The 11,037-nt window shown below is 44.4% G+C and overlaps 1 protein-coding gene across 2 annotated transcripts in view; it reads left to right on the forward strand.

Annotated features, from left to right (window-relative positions):
• The window catches only part of LOC101608951 (dynamin binding protein), a 133,225-nt gene that overhangs the window by 68,932 nt on the left and 53,256 nt on the right, over window positions 1–11,037 (forward strand). The window lies entirely within an intron of this gene.

The following is an 11,037-nucleotide window of genomic DNA, read 5'->3' on the forward strand; positions in this document are numbered from 1 at the left end:
TTATAGTTAATCATACTTACTGTCCTACAGACTTTGAATCATGGCCAGAGTTATGTTGAGTATGGGTCAGAGCCAGGACCACATAGTTTTCCATCACTACAGTTAGAAAACTGGAGAGTGAGTCAGCTTCCTAAGTTTCTATCTTACAGGAGATTGACAAGAGACTCTCATTGTTTGCTTGCTTGTGACCTGGTCTTTCTCTATAGTCTAGGCCTGCCTTGAAATTTTGGTCCTCCTGCCTCAGCCTCCTTAGTGCTGGAATTACAGATGTGTACCACCCCACCCAGTTCTCAGAGTAACTAAAAAAATACGTGTATTTATTTATTTGCACTGTGTGTTATGCATGTGAGCATGTGTATGTGTATGTCAGGCCTCTTGCCACTATAAACAAACACCAGATAATTGAGCCACTTTTTGAGCTTGGTTTATGTGGGTGGCTTAGGAATTGAACCCCAGGCTGGCAGGCTTTGCAAGAAAGTGCCTTTAAGTGCTGAGTCATCTTCCCAGACCCTCAGAGTAAAATTTTTTGTTTGTTTGTTTGCTTGTTTGTTTTTTGAGGCAGAGCCTCATTCTAGCCCAGGCTGTTTACATTGTAGCCTAGGTTGACTTTGAATTTACAGCAATCCTCCTACTTTAGCCTCGTTAGCTAGGATTAAAGATGTACACCACCACATCCTGGCTTGAAAATAATTTTTAATGATGACTAGCAAATGTAGTCAGAATATGTTTTTCAAGGAAAGTAATGTTTTTAGCAAGATACTAGGTGGGGTCTAAGGCTCACTAAAGAGACCCAACAGATTAACAAGTGGGAGAATTACATCTTGATACTAAAATAGTGCATAATATTTTAGGCACATTATTGAAATATGAAAACATCATTTTCTCTCTATAAATAGTATTGGTCATTCTGAAGACCCCTTGAAATGCCTCAGGTATAAGAATTCTTCCTCAAGCTGGCAGATAATAGGGTAAAATAGCCAAATTAACTTGTGAGCTTTTTGTTTAAGATGATGAATGGAGAGATGGCTTAGTGGTTAAGGTACTTGTCAGAGAAGCCTGAGGACCCAGGTTCAATTCCCCAGTACCCATGTAAGCCAGATGCACAAGGTGGCACGTGCGTCTGACGTTCTTCTGAAGTAGCTAGAGGCCCTGGCGTGCCCCATTCTCTGTCTACCTCTCTCTCTCTTTCAAGTAAATAAATAAAATATATATTTTTAAAGATGATGAATGTTTATGTAGGGCTGGGGTGTAGCCCTTTTTTTAGTCAAATTTGTCAGTATGTAAGAGAAGAGAAAGTACCCTCAGTTTGTGTGACATCTGCTTTGGGGTATTGGCTCAATACAAATTATCTCAGTCACCTCAACTGGTTTTTATCCTGGTGTAAACAGCAACAATAGCCAGAACCTATTAATAGTCTATATTCATCCAAAATACCAACTAGCTTTTCCTTTTAGGGTAAGTAGTAATGTATGTCAAGAAATGCGGTTTAGACTCATTAACTTAGTTATAACTGACCTGTGAGTCACTCCTCTTAGCAATTTGTAATGCAGCCTTGCAAACATTTCCTTATGCCCAGTGCCAGGCACAGGGTGGGGAGCTGGAGTCCATCCAGGTACCCTATCGATCAGTTTCTGAGTTTACCTAGACTTTGCAGGATGTAGTAAAAGAACTGAAGCTAGTCTGAGTCTCTCGCTGGTAGCATTCAGGCCATCACTCATATCTGGGTGTGCCGTCTTCTTTTACTGTTTAATTTACCAAATGTGCATAGCAGGCCCTAAAAGACAAGACAGCCATTGTTTCACCTTTGTCTTTGGGCTCCTATGATTCAAGCACTGTTCTGGAGTGACAGCGGTGTTCCTCGGCTCTGCAAGAGGCAAACACGAAGTAAGTAATTATAAGTAAGTGAGAAAAGAAATCAGAGAACACTTCTTGAAAAGTGATATTTACATGCGATGGCAAGAAGCTGGCCAAACTGATTTTTGGAGGTGGAGGACTGCTTTCAGTCAGATAGAACAGAAAGTACAAAAGTACATCTGGTGTTTGAGGAACAGCAAGAAAGTCAGATCAGCTAGAGCAGGGCCCCACGGTTGGTTCATTCAGGGTCAGAGACGCTACCACATGGTAATATGATTTCATTTACCTTACCAGTCAGAGACACTAGCTGCTGTGTTGGGATAAGAGATACAGGCAAAGAGACCAGTTGGGAGGCTCCTTCTGTGATCTAAGCAAAAGATACTGGCAGCATGGACTAGTGTGGTTGTTGTGGGGATGAGAAGTGCTCAGCTGCAAGTAGATTTTCAATCAAAGCCAACGGGGCTTGCCGGTAGATCGAATGTGAGCGGTAAGAGAAGAGTGGGATGAGTCTGAATTCGGACAGCCGCGAAGATGGGAGGTCCCAATTATTGAGATGAAAAAGACTACAGGAGGGGCTGGTTGATGGAGGGGAAGGGCAACAGTTTTGGTTGAGTTCATAAAACATTCTGGTTGAAGTATTGATTAAGTATTTGATGTGAGAAGAATTCGAGACTCCACTTAGGGCTGGAAACATGACTTTGGGAATCCATAGCACAGGCATGTTGCTGGGCCTGTTGTTGCAGGTCTGTAATCCAAGCGGTTTAGGGAACTGAGGCAGTAGGATCACAAGTTTTATACCCTGGTCTACAGAGAACACGTGTGGTGGTTTGATTGAGGTGCCCCCACAAACTTAGCTGTTCTGAATTCTAGGTCCTCAGCTACTGGCAATTTGAGAATTAAAGCCTCCCAGAGGCAGTGTATTGTTGGGGATGGACTTATGGGTATGATAGCCAGCTTCCTCTTGCCAGTGTTTGGCACACTCTCCTGTTGCTATTGTCCACCTGATGTTGGTCAGGAGGTGATGCCCACCCTCTGCTCCTGCCATCATTTCCCCTGCCATCATGGAGCCTCCCCTTGTGTCTAAGCCAAAGCAAACCCCCCCCCTTTTTTTCCCATAAGCTGATGTTGGTCGGGTGTTTTCTGCCAGAAATGCTAACCTGACTACAACACAGGGTAATTATTTAAAGCCATGGAATTTTATGAGATTATAAAGAGGAGGCAGGGAGAGAAGGGGAGAGAAAGAGAAAGAGAGAAAATAACATAATAGAGAGAAGAATATGTATATGAAAAGAAAAAAAGATAAGGAACTGCACCTTACCATGAGCTGAGCAGTATGGTGAGGTGGGAACTAAAAGAGTGGGTGGTAACAGCAATTACAACTAATTGAGCTCTTATTGCTTGTAAAACAGTGTGCAAGGTGCCTATATACACTGTAGTCCTCCAAACTGTCCCCATTTGACAGATGAGAAATCTGAGATTTGCACAAAGTCTCATAGTAAGTGGTATGGCTGGAATTCAAATCTGGATCAAGGAAGCAAAACTTTAAAATTTCAGATGGGAGTCTTGTGTGGTGGTGCACACCTTTAATCTTGGCACTCAGGAGGCAGAGGTAGGAGGACTGCTGTGAGTTTGAGGCCACCCTGAGACCGCATAATGAATTCCAGGTCAGCATGGGCTAGAGTGAGACCCTACCCCGAAAAACAAAAATAAATAAATATATAAATATATAAATTCAGGTGGGTGGGCTTACAAAGCCTGCAAGCCTGGGCTCAGTTTGCTGGCACCCACATAAAGCCAGAAGCAAAGTGGCCCAAGACCCTGACTGAAGAAGGCGGAGCCCGCACACCTCAGAGTTGTCCTCTAACCTCCACAGGTGCACCCTGGTGTGAAAGAAATTCCATTTGATCTAGAGATGCTCAAGGGGAAGGGCCTGCCGCAGACTCTTACTTTCAAAATAACTTGTACTAGTTGTGATGTAGCTGTGAGCTAGGCTCAGTCCAGCCACGGGCTCAAGAGCATGTATGTTTGTATTGCTGTGTCTTTGGAGTATTTAATCCTTCCTTGCAGCTGTGTTTTTGACAGTCAGCATGCCAGGAAGTTTCAGTTTCCTAAAAAGTTCACCCTTTCAGGCAGTAATCCCACCAGCTGCTCACAGTCCCAGGTCCTCTCACTGACCTCCATCACGGCATCACCTTAAGCTCTCCTAGATCCTCAGTGCTTCTTCAAACCTGCAGAATATTAACACCTTCAGAGCTTGTCAGGTAGTCTATCTGAGCATCTCTAGTCTTTTAAAAAAATATTTTATGGAAGGAAGGAAAGGAAGGAAGGAAGATAGAGAGAATGGACATACCTGGGCCTCTTAGCCACTGCAAACGAACTGTAGACACACATGTGCCACCTTGTGCATCTGGCTTTACGTGGGTGCTGGGGAATCAAGCCTGAGTCCTTTGGCTTTGCCACAAAGTGCCTTAACTGCTAAGCAATCTCTCCAGCCCTCACTGGTCTTCTTGTATTCCATGCTTCTTGTTTTACAATCCTCCCAGTCTCTGCTTCTATCTTCCCAGTCTCTCTTCACCACCATTTAGTCTCTTCCTTGCTTGGGGAACTTAACCAATCGATCACAGGTGTCTTTCTGCTCCCTGGTGCCCAGACCCTTTCTCCATGCAGGTAGGGACTGTAGTGCCACTGTCATTCTAAGAGTAGTGACAGCCACACAATGGACCCTTTGGGACTTTCTTTACCAGACTGTAGGTTAAGAGGCAGCTGCACTAAATGAGACTTGAAACCACACTATGGCCATGTCCGTCCTTCCTGAATTATAGCTGTGTTCTAGCTAACTGGAGATATGGGAGACTATGACCCAGAATTCAGCACTGGAGAAGTCCAGTGTTGAGTAGTGCGGAGCACCAGGGAGACGACCCAGCAAGACAGATAAGAGAGCAGCCACTCAGGTAGAAGGAAAGGCAAGTGAGGCGTTGCAAAAGGAACAGGCATGGTGGTTCACACCTGTAATCCCAGCGCTTGGGAGGCTGAGGTAAGAGGATGTCTGTATCAGGCCAGCCTGGCCTACATAATGAGCAGTGGCTAGGATGCAACCTTGTCTTACAAAAAGAAAAAAATAAAATAGAAGGTGGCACATCAGAACTGCTGAGACTGAGTGGTGACAATGTGATCCCAGCACCTGAGAAGCAGGAGGATCACAAGTTCATAGTGAGCTTGAGACTAGCCTGTGTTACATGAGACCCTATCTCAACCCTACTCACCCCACAGAAAGGGAGGAAGCTGGTGAGAGGCCAAGTAAGATAAAGTCTCAAAACTGTTCTTGGTGGCCTTGTCCACAGTGTCCAGAGACTGGCCAGGAGCCCAGCATGGACAGTTCCTCCAGCTCAGACCAGAGGGGCCGGCCATGTCTATGCAGACAGATGAAGGTAGATTTGATCGTGAAAGGGTGGGGACATAGGGAATTGTGTAACTTTCCCAATATTAGACCACAAGCCGATGACAGAGCCAGGATTCAAACTGAGAGTTGTCAGGGTCCCATGCTCTTAACCTCCCACCTAGACTGCCGTCAGTGTGGCATCTAGTATATGACAAACCAGTGTTACAAGCACTGGCTCATTAAACATTTAAGTACCAACTGTGCCCACCACTATAGAGCTGTGCCAGGGAAAGGAAGATAGGTTCGGCATTGCCCTTGGCCTCATCAACTTCTCAGTTCACTGAAAGGAGAGGGGCAAGTACAGGAAGGCATGTGGGCAAGAAGAGAGGTGTTTCCGGGTGCCTGGAAAGTAGCAGGAACCTCAGGAATGGAGTGCATTCCTGAGCAAAGTGGGGGGAAGGGACGGCTGACCAGACTGGAGGAGCAGCACGGGGCTCTGACAAAGTTCAGGTTTTCTTGTCTCAGTCTCCTCCATTCCTTTCTTTCCCTTTCCCTTTTCTCCCTCCTGCCCGCCTTCACTGCTGGAGTAGGAGGCAGTACTTCTGTCCACTCTAGGAGCAGCGTGTGTAGTCCCTCTGCTCACTGCCCTCTAGCAGCAAGTGGCGGCACCTGGCGGAGTACGGCTTCGGGACGGGGACAGCTGTCTCCAGGCTGCGCAGCAGTCCTAGCACCAAGAAAGGCTGAAGTGTGATTCTCCACTGACCCTCCCCTCAGCCACATTTGTACACAGATCGATTATCACTAAAATATACAGCAACTCATTCAGTTTTTTTAAATATTTTTTAGTGGAAATGGCTTAGTGGTTAAGGCATTTGCCTGCAACGCCTAAGGACCCTGGTTCAATTCCCCAGGACCCACATAAACCAGATGCACAAGGGGATACATGCATGCATCTGAAGTTCGTTTGCAGTGGCTGGGTGCCCTGGTGCGCCCATTCTCTCTTTCTCTCTGCCTTTTCTCCTCTCTCTCTCTCTCTCAAATAAATAAATAAATAAATAAAATATTTTTAAAATATGTTCTTTAATTTTTTTTAAATTTTTATTAGCATTTTCCATGATTATAAAAAAAAATCCCATGGTAATTCCCTCCCTCCACCCCCCACTTTCCCCTTTGAAATTCCATTCTCCATGATATTACCTTCCTAACTGTTCTTTAATTTTTATTTAATTATTTGAGAGACAGAGAAATAGGCAGATAGAGAATGGGTGGGCCAGGGCCTTCAGCTACTGCAAACTCCAGATGCATGTGCCATCATGTGTATCTGGCTTACGTGTGTATCAGGGAATTGAACCTGGGTCCTAGGGTTTCACAGGCAAGTACCTTAACCACTAAGCCATCTCTTTAGCCCCTTAAAATATTTTTTTGATAAGAGAGAGAGAGAGAATTGGCATACCAGGGCCTCTAGCCACTGCAATTGAACTACAGACACATAACCTTGTACAGGCCTCACTGTGTATCTGGCGTATACAGGATCTGGGGAGTCAAACATGTGTCCTTAGGCTTCAGAGGCAAGTGTCTTAACCATTAAGCAGTCTCTCCAACCCTAAAATGTTTTCAGTTATGAGAGCAAGGAAGAGAATTTGTGTCAGGCTAGGCATGGTGGTGCACACCTTTAATCCCAGTACTCGGGAAGCAGAGGTAGGAGGATCACCATTTGTTTGAGGCCACTCTGAGACTACATAGTGAATTCCAGGTCAGCCTGCACTAGAGTAAAACCCTACCTCATTAAAAGAGAGAGAGAGACTATGTGTCAGGTCCTTTTGCCACTTCAAATGAACTCCAAATGCAGGTGCCATTTTGTGCATCCAGCCCGTTCCCTTTTTTTAAAATTTAGTTGAAAAAAAAAAATATATATATATATATGTTCATACATATACAGATATGATGCGAAAATAGGTGAGCCAGGGCTGCCAGCCACTACAAATGAATTCCAGATGCATGCGCCACCTTGTGAGGAATGAGGAATCAAACCTGGATCCTTAGGCTTCAGAGACAAGAGCCTTAACTGCTAAGCCATCTCTCTTGCCCCCATTCAGTTTTTGATTCATTATGGGTTGCAGTAATGTGGAGGTAAAGCTGAGGCACTTTACATCCTGTGATGGTTTGATTCAGGTGTCCCCAATTAACTTAGATTTTCTGAATTCCATGTCCTCAGCTGTTGGCAATTTGAGAATTAAAGCCTCCTGGAGGAAGTGTATTATTGGGGGCGGGCTTATAGGAGTTACAGCCAGCTTCCTCTTACCAGTGGTCAGCACACTTTCCTGCTGTTGTTGTCCACCTGATGTTGGCCAGGAGGTGATGTCCACCCTGTGCTCATGCCATCATGGAGCTTCCCTTCAAGTCTGTAAGCCAAAATAAAAAATTTTTTTCCCCATAAGCCACTGAGTGTAACACATCCTTATACCAACTGGATCTTCAAGGCCCTAAAGACAGTAAGACTTTAGAAAAGAAAAAGCCTGCTGGTGCACACCTGTAATCTCAATTCCTGGGGAGGCTAAGACAGGAAGTCCAGATATGTCTGGGTAAAGTAAATTTGAGGTCAGCCTAGGCAACCTAGGGAGACCCTCTCACAAAAGTAAAAAATGAAAAGTAGGGGTCTCAAGAGATTACTCAGTGGTTAAGACAATTGCCCATAAAGCCTAATGTCCTGAGTTCAATTCCTTAGTACCCACATAAATCCAGATGCACAAAGTTGTGCATGAGTCTGGAGTTCATTTGCAGGGGCTGGAGGTCCTGGTGCACCCATTCTTTCTCTATCTCTGCCAGGCATGGTAGCTCATTTCTTTAATCCCAGCACTCAGAAGTCCGAGGTAGGAGGATTGCTGTGAGTTCAAGGCCAGCCTGATACTACATAATGAATTCCAAGCTGGGTGTGGTGGCACAGGCCTTTAATTTCAGCACTCTGGGAGGCAGAGGTAGGGCTAGAGCAAGACTCTACTTCAAAAAACAAAAAAGCAAAAAACAAAAAAAAGAAATGAAAAGCAGGACTCATTGGTTGAATGCTTGTCCAACATGCACAAAACCCTGGATTCGATCCCCCGTGCCAAAAACAAGAAGAGAGAGCCCCATATAGCCAGCTCTATTCTTCCTGTCCAGCAAGAGTGCTTTTAGTTTCACAAATGTCTTCTACTGGATCATGTATAAGTAATATCCTAACTATAACTTAGTTCTCTCTTTTTATTTCTTCTCTTGTCTGATGTACTAGGTGTGCTTTTCTTATCATGATAGCTTTATACAGATAAGTCGTTGCTAGAGAACTTTGTTTTTCAAAACAGTTAAGGAAAGATTAAACATTTTTTAAAATAGTACCAAGATAATATAGCCCAGGATAGCCTCAAACTTGAGCTCCTCCTGCCTCCACCTCCCCAGTGCTGGGATTACAAGTGTGCACTCCCACACCCAGCTAGGAAAAATTAATCTTTACTTTCAATTGTATTGGCAATAAGCAAGGTTATAAAATTTTAGCCTTAAAATAGCAGAGAAACCCTTAGCTTTCTCATTTCAAACACACAAATAAAATGATAGCCAAAGAGGTTCAGCATAGCTCACACTGATTATTGGTAACTGAGCTTCTAGAACCTGATGTCTTTGGTAAGTTCTTTGGAGATTTGGTTGTGGCTCTTCTGTCACTCATGGTAAAGCTGTCCTCCCAACCAATGTTGCCTATTGGTTTGGTGAGCCAGGTCACAGTCTTTACTGGGGTGAGGCAGTAAGTTGTAGATACTGACTCATCTATACTGGGCAGTCTGGTGTGCTCCTGTGTGGGTCTGGTTGCTAATGTATTGATGTTCAGGAGTGGACCTGACAGAGAAGAGGAAGCTGGCCTAGAGACAAGAGAGAATGGTAGTGGAGGTGGAGGAACGTTACCCATCACTGCAAAGGTCCACTTCTTTTTTTTTTTTTTAAATGTATTATCTATTTGCAAGGAGAGAAAGAGAGGGAGAAAGAGAGAGAAAATGGGTATGTCAGGGCCTCTTGCCACTGTAAATGAAGTCCAGACACATGTGCTACTTTGTGCATCTGGCTTTTTTGGGTACAGGGGAATTGAACTGGGCTATCAGGCTTTGCAAGCTAGCATTTAGCCCCTGAGCCATCTCCTTAGCCTAAAGGTCCACTTCTAAACTAGACCATGATAGAGTTTATTTGCTGGTTCATTTGGCTTGAGAGGAGTTAAGGTGTTACTATAATTGAAGATAGTCTCATGTTATGAAGTCATACAGATAAGTTTAAATCATGGCCATACCATGGAGCCGCTTATGTGATCCTGGACAGGTTATTTCAATTCCCAGGGTCTTATGCAGCTGGGATGAACATCCAAAGCAGAAAAAACTTATGTAAGGAAGGGGTTTATTCCAAGCTTACAGAACCAGGGGAAGTTCCATCTATGGCAAAGGAAGTTCACTCCCATTCATAAATACAAGCAGAGGGAAACCACCACCAGCCAGCAAACACCAAAAGCAGCCAGCACGAATGGACAGCAGTCAGCAGGGATCCCACCAGAGCTCAGACTTCTCTGCATATTTTTGGGCTGGAAATAAGATTTGCCTCCCAAACACACCTTAGTCTGCCCCCAGTGACACCTCCTCCAGCTAGGTGGCTACAGAACCAAGTTACAAGCTTTAATAAAACACCTGAGTCTATGGGAGCAATACATTCAAACTACCACTTGAGGTAAAATAAAATCATGAGTTACTTCAGCTAGAAGAATCAAAGAAGTCACTAAGGCCACCTGCCTTATCCTATGGATGGGCCAGTTGAGTTCTGGAGAGAATATGCAGTTTGTAAGTAGTGTGTAAACACCTAACTATGGATAAGGCAGATAGCCCTGTTCACTCTGAGCTCTTTACATTATTTCACAAATAAGGATTAGATAAAACTTCAAGGAATTATTCCTAGACATCTTATAAGTGACCAGACAGCAGAAAGAATAATCCGATTAAGATCTCTATTAGTGTGTTACTCCCCTTCCAAAACCATTCAAGACTCGGCATTATCCCCAGACAAAACAAGTGGCATTCAGGTTCCTTGAAGTTTGGCCCTCCAGCCTTGTCTCTCATTACTTTTCATACCTAGGTTAACCTTCAAACCATTTCTCCTTTCTTAGAAGTTACTCCTATGTGAAAGGTTGGTGGGAATCTGGCCTCTCCTTGATTTCACCACCCAAGTGCCACTAGGTCATGAAACCTTCCCATACCACAAATTGCCAGCTGTGCTTGCGTGTAGCTCTCACCACATGCTGCCAGCTGTGCTTGTGTCTAGCTCTCACCACACACAGCTTGACTTTGTGGTGTGGCTCCTGCATTGTCCCAAATGGCCATGCACTTGTTCATCATCTCTTACAGTGCTCACGTACAAACTATCCAAAGCTTGCTGAATTCAGATAAGCACTTTTATGCCAGTCTTTATAATTTCTAGACTCGTTCTCCAGTTCCTAAACATAGCTTATGAATTGGATAGAAAAGAAATTTAAGGGGGGGGGGCTGGAGAGATGGCTCAACAGTTACAGGTTTTTGCTTGCAAAAACTGATGGCTCGGGTTCTAGTCCCCAGTACCCACAAGAAACCAGATGTACAAAGTGGCGCATGCATGCATCTGGAATTTGTTTGCAGTGGCCAGAGGCCCTGGTGTGCTTATTCTCATTCATTTCTCCCTCTCCTTGCAAATACACAAATAAAAATACACTTAAAAAGGAAAAGAGCCTGGGGCATGGTGGTGCAAGCCTTTGATCCCAGCACTCTGGTGAG

The sequence above is a fragment of the Jaculus jaculus genome, chromosome 1 (assembly GCF_020740685.1).
Source record: "Jaculus jaculus isolate mJacJac1 chromosome 1, mJacJac1.mat.Y.cur, whole genome shotgun sequence".
NCBI lineage: Eukaryota > Metazoa > Chordata > Mammalia > Rodentia > Dipodidae > Jaculus > Jaculus jaculus.